Below are 6,000 nucleotides of genomic sequence, written 5' to 3'. Positions count from 1 at the left end.
TAACCCCCCCGGTGCTGAAAACGCTGCTGCAGGGACAGCCCAGAGCCATCCAGCTGTAATTTTGGGGGATGGGGACGGCGTGGTGTGCTGGGACCCCGGGGGGGTGCAGGAGCTGGGGCGATGGGCAGCTTCTGGGGGGGCAGCGAGCAGACGGGGGATAATCCCTGCCCAGGGAAAGCTGCGTTTTAATTTTCCCAGCTTTTGTGTTTGGCTCGTGCTCTAAGGCAGAAGGTTTTGACTCCCTCCCAACCCCTTAATTTCAGTTTTCGCTTTGTTTTCCTTCGCTTTGTTTTAGTGGGGGAGCAGTTTTTGGAGCTTTTGTCGGGCTGCGCACACGGACTGGCCCAGCTCCGACGTTCGTGTTTTCGACAGCAAACCAAGGCCAAGCCCTCGCAGCCACCCCGCACAGGGCCAGGCACCTGCTCCACTCTCGCTTGTTTTTTTTTTTTGTTTTTTCCAGGCACGGAGCTGGAGATTTCACTGCAAAACAGGAACTTTGCTGGACAGCAGCTGCTCCGAGGCGCTGAATCGGCTCGTCCCGCTGACGCCCAGCGGAGCCGTGCCAGCGACTCGCTCCCGTGCCCGGCGTCCTGCAGGCTGGGGGCCCCGATGCTGCAGCACACGCGGGGACCCGGTGGTGGCTGTGACCACCCGCGTGGTGGCAGCGAGGGTCTGCGGCTGCTGCCCCGTCCCCGCTGCCTGCGCAGGGGTCAGCGGGCCACGGCCAGACACGGCTGGCTGCTGCCTTTTGTCCCAGCCTGACTTTTCCCCTCCCAGCGGGATTAGGATGGGATGACCAGGCGAGGAGGCCCCTAATCCTATTAACCAGACCCTGGCGCACCCCTGCCCTGGGAATTGTCCCCCTGCAAGGCACCGGGGTGGAGGCAGGCAAGGGCACGGCCGTGATGTGCTCCGCTGCTGCAGCAAAAACCAAGCCCAGCCTCCATCCTGCGTGGCCCTGTCCCCTCCAGGTTTCCTAAAACCACTTTGCTGGGCACAATGTGCCAGCACATCTGGGCAGCAGGAGCCACACCAGCATCCCTGACCCCCCTAACCCCAGCGGTGGGGCTCAGCCTCCCCGCAGCAGCATTTGGAGCAGGCACTCCCCAGCCCTTTTGGCTCGTTTGGCTCATTTGGCTCGTTTGGCTCTTTTGGCTCATTTGGCTCATTTGCCACGTTTCCCCCTGGGGTTGCAGCAAACCTTCTCCCGCCTGGAGAGCGAGTTGTTTTTCTCCCCCAACAGTTGCAAGTCGCCGTGTTTGTCTTTCTCTCCCTTCCTGTTTACTCGTTGCCATCAGGCGGGCTTTGATGTAGAGTTTTGCTGCTGGACGTTCATGGGAGAGGAGGCATTTTCTCGGAGCAGGAAGGCAGGGACACTTTCCCCCGTGCTCCCATCCAAGCCACCCACGGCGTGTCCCTTCGTGTCGGGGAGCTCGGGGGGCCCGCGGTGCCGCTGCCAGCCGGGCACACGTGCGCACAGCTCGGCACAACCGGGGAGCCAGCACCCTGCTCCTTTGGGCAGCACGTGGGCACGGCTCACGCGCTCCAAAGTCCAGGCACAGCGAGGAGCCCGGCCTGGCTTTGTGCTGCTGAGGACACCGCAGCCGTGGGGCAGCGGGGAGCCGGTGGTGGCACCCGGCAGCAGCGCCCCACCAAGGTCCCCGTCCCCGGCAGGCGTTTCCTGCCGGCCCTGAGTCACTGCCCCGGGAAGAGCAGCTGCATCTGAAAGGTCACCCGGGCTTTGAAGTGGCAGCTCACGAGCGCAGGGGAGGTTTCACACCTCGGTGCCAGTGGTTCCCACCGCTGCCTGTGCTGGCCCGTGCCGGGGACGCGGTGCTGGGGACCTGCATCCGCTGGGGAGCTGCAGCACACGGCGGGACCCGTGCCACCTGCCCCGCACCCGATGCAGTGGGGACTGTCCCTGGATGTGGGGACATGAGAACCTGGTCCGCAGAGAGCACGGGGTGGTGGCAGCAGGTAGCAGGGAGGAGCACAAGGAAGCAGCGAGGGCAAACGGTGGTGTCTGGGGTGCTTTCCTTTGCGGGCACAAAAAGGAGATGACTCCATCCAGCCCCAAAGCCTCAGTCACCCCTGGGCTGCTGAGTGAGCAAAATGGCCCCAAAAAAGCTTGGGAGAGGGGGGGTTGGCAGTGGGAGGCACTGGGATGCTGCCCCCACACAGCCAGGGCCACACGAGGATCCATCCCATACAGGGGTCCCCCCAAAGGGTTGAGGCACCCCAGGCAGGGATTTTTCCTGGTTTATTTATTTTTTCGGCCGAATTCTATAGCAAACCCACAATGATTTTCCAGGAAATACATCGCTTATCTACTGCTGCCCATGGACAGAGGTCAGGGAATGGGCTCTGGGACTGCTCCAAACCCTTTGGCTCCGGCCACAGCACCACAAAGCCTTACAGCATGGCAAAGCCTCTGAGCACGGGGAGCTGGAAACTGCTGTGGAACCGGGAACGTGGATCGGGGGGCACAGGGGGCACAGGGGGCACCAGGCTTGGGTGAGATGGGCACGAGGGGGTTTTCCTGGGGCTCCTGGGTGCACCCAAGTGGGGTTTGGGGGTCTCTCCCTCCCTGCAGGGCATGGGGTGCTCCGTGATGGGCACCCTGCGATAAAGCAGGAGGCTCCCGAGAGCCCCCCCCTGCTGCCACCCAGCCCCTCCGAGAGGAAACGGCAACTTTGGGCTGATTCCTCACGGTTCCCATCCCCGTGTGCCTGGCTTTGATTCGCGGCCGAGCCCTGTGATAATGTGGCTGCCTGGGAAGGAAGGGAGTAGAAGGAACCGGCTATTGTGCTTGGCCCCTCTCCAGGAGGTGTTTTTGCTCGGAGGCACCAAGGTCAGAGCTGGGTGGGAAGCGTTGCGCGACGGCAGCCCAGCACATGCGCCCGGCCGCGGAGCGCGCAGCCGTGCCGGGTGCCCGTAGCAGGAGGCAGCCTCACCGACCCCACAGCAGCACAGGAGAGGCACGGTCTTTTCCAGGTGTGTGTTTTTTTGGGGTGAAAACCTGCGTTACAGCCGCTCTGCCGAATGAAACATCTCAAAATGCTCCTTTTCCACGTGGAAGGACAGAGGAGGGGGTGGGAGCGCTAGGTAATGGAGCGAGCGGGAAGGGCACAACAATTTTTTACCTTCTTTTTTTTTAATCACTTAAGAATTTTCGCTGGCTTCAGCACATTGCACAAGCTCCCGATTCTCAAATGCCATTGCTGTGAGAACAGAGCTGGCACTGAGCTGCCCCTGAAACTACCTGTAACATCAGTGCCATCCCGGGACCCCAGGAGCCACCCCCATGCCTGGGTCTCTGGGAGCAATGTCTCCCAAAAAATATACTCAAAAACCCACAGGGAGCAAGTGTCCACACAGCATGACGTCTTCCTTGAGCCCTTGCCCCAGGAGAGGAGGCGTGTGAGTTGCAGCCCCGTGGAGCCGAGCGAAACTGCGGTGATGCCAGCGTAACTCAGAGGTGCCTGGCACCGCTCGGCGGTCCAGAAACTCAGCGTCGGGTTCGTGCCTGGGCTTGCGCGGAGAATCACGCTTGGGTTTTCACTGCTGCGAGCAATGGTTTTCAATTATTAAATGTAAATATCACAGGAGGCCTGATCCTGGCCCCTTTACGCACACGAGCGATTTCTTTGCCAAGATGAAAAGCAAAAGTCAGAGGGATGGAGGAGCACCCGTACGGCCGCGCCGGGCACACTCCGTCACCCGCAGCTCCATAAACCCTCTCCCGATCCACCTCTGTTTACACAACAGAGAATGTTTCAGTTGTTTTATGGAGGCGGATAAGAGCAGCGCAGGGGACAGAGAGGCCAGGTATGGGCTGAGAGGCGCCTGCATAACACCTGCTCTCCCCTCCTGGCCCATAAAGGCATTTCGTTTTGAACATGACATGGATTTTATAGCGCAATAGCGCGGCAGCACCTTTCACCCAGGTACAAGCCGTGCAGGGAAATCTGCTCCCCTGGGACGCCCCGCCGCCCGTCGCTAATCCCGCGGGTAATTGTTCCTAAGCTCGCTTTACACACCGAGAAATAATGGCCAGGAGCAACCCTGCAAATCAAACCAGTTTCAGCAGCCCGCGAGGAGGAAAACCCCACGGGGACCAAGCCCGGGTGCACCCGCTGTGCCGGGGCAGGGCCGTAGCAGGACGAGCTCACTGTCCCCGCTGTCCCCTCCCATCCCCTGCCACCCCGTGTGCCACATGCCACCGCGGGGCTCTGGGGCCGGCGGGACCGATAGCCCTGAACGTTGTCCTCGGCGGGCACGTGCTGCCGCGGGCTGTGCCGGCACCGCCGCCAGCAGCGCAGGCTGGAGGAACGCTGCCCATTCAAAGTCCTCCACTGGGCTATTTAAGGAGAAAAAAAAAAAAAAAAAAAAAAAAAAAAAAAGAGTTGGGATTTATCCCATTCTTGCAAATCCATCCTCATTTCTCTGGAGCCCCTGGGAATCGCAGCGTAATCCCATTACGGGGCAGCTTTGGCTCCGTTTTACATCACAGGCTCCACCACCGGTGGTATTTTTATCTGCTTAGGCTTTCCAGGATGATCTACCCACTTTGATTCATGCTTAATTACTAAAATTGCCTTTTTTTTTTTTTTTTTTGAGCGTGAGCAAGTGTGAGAGCGCGTGTAGCATCACGAGGAGGGCTAGCCCTCCGTGCTGCCTGCCGTTCCCCAGCTCAGCTGGCAGAGGAGTGCCAAGCTAAGCACGACGGGCAGAGCAGGCAAGATCCAGTCTGTTGTCTGCCTTATCGGTCTTCTTTTTATTGCGCTGCGTGCATAAGAGCAAAATATTGATTGCGATGATAAAGAGATGAAAGTGTCATGAAGGAATAGGCACACCAGTTACTCGGGCGATTGGAAGCGTGTTGGTTGTATTTAACAGGCATTTGCCATTAAAAAACGCCTGTTTTTATTTAAATAGCCTAGGGCAAATTTCTCACTAAACCAACTTTCCCACGCCAGCCCAGTGCTCTAACTCTGGTTTTTGGCAAATTTTTTCCTGAGCTGTCAAGGCAAAATATATATAAGAATGCTGGTCTCACTTAGGTTTTTTTCCAGCCCCTGGAGACATGAAAATAATTTACAGATGTGCATTACCTGTTTATATTTGTATTAAGTTTTGCTTAACGGACATAATTTTCTTAGCTTGCAGTAACAAAAAAATATTCCCAGAGTTTCACTCATTTAATTTTGACTTATTAAAACTTTTAAACATGTGTGGAGGTTTTATGTTTTTAAATCACTAATCACATGGCCGCGTGCCAAGGTTTCTTTTCGAGCCTTTTATGAACACTATTTTTAAAAGTACCTAAAATCCCACTGCATTTAACCCCTAAAGACCACTCAAAGTAAAAAAAACTTTCCTTGGATTTATGTCACAGTCACCTCTTATTGCAAAAAGATTTATGCCTACGCTGGCTTTCGCTTCCTCTTTGGTTTTTCTTTTGCTGGTAGGAGTCTGTGGAAGATCTGTGTGGAAGGAGGGAGCTCGAGGAGGACTGGGCTGGATGGCAGCGGGGCACCGGGAGGTGTCAGCACTCGTGTCCCCATCCATGGAGAAGCCGCAGAGGAATCTTGGTCTCCTCCAGGGCAAAGTCTGCCCTGGCATTCGGGGTGAAGGCAATAAATAATATATATTTGACCTTTTGCATTCAGGGAGCCAAGCAGCCTGGCCGTGTGGCTGCACGCACGAGGATATTCGCATTTCCTCGCAGCCTGGCCCCCAGCAGACCCTCCCCACCGCAAGGGGAAGCAGGGGACGGGGTTTGGCCACAAGTTTGTGGTTGTCCGGGATAAATCTTGCCCTGCTCTTGAGCTGGCTGGTGCCTGGATGGGTGTCCCCACCACTTGGCCCTGCCACCGCATCCCACCACCACCCCGCTGTCCCAGAGGTGGTGTGGGACACAGCGGGGACCTCGGTGGCCCCGTGCTCTCAGACACGGCCACGATGGCCCAGCAGGGCTGGTGGGGGGGTGAATTTTGG

This window comes from Aythya ferina (genome assembly GCF_964211825.1).
Source record: "Aythya ferina genome assembly, chromosome: 20".
NCBI lineage: Eukaryota > Metazoa > Chordata > Aves > Anseriformes > Anatidae > Aythya > Aythya ferina.
This window is presented reverse-complemented; position numbering follows the sequence as displayed.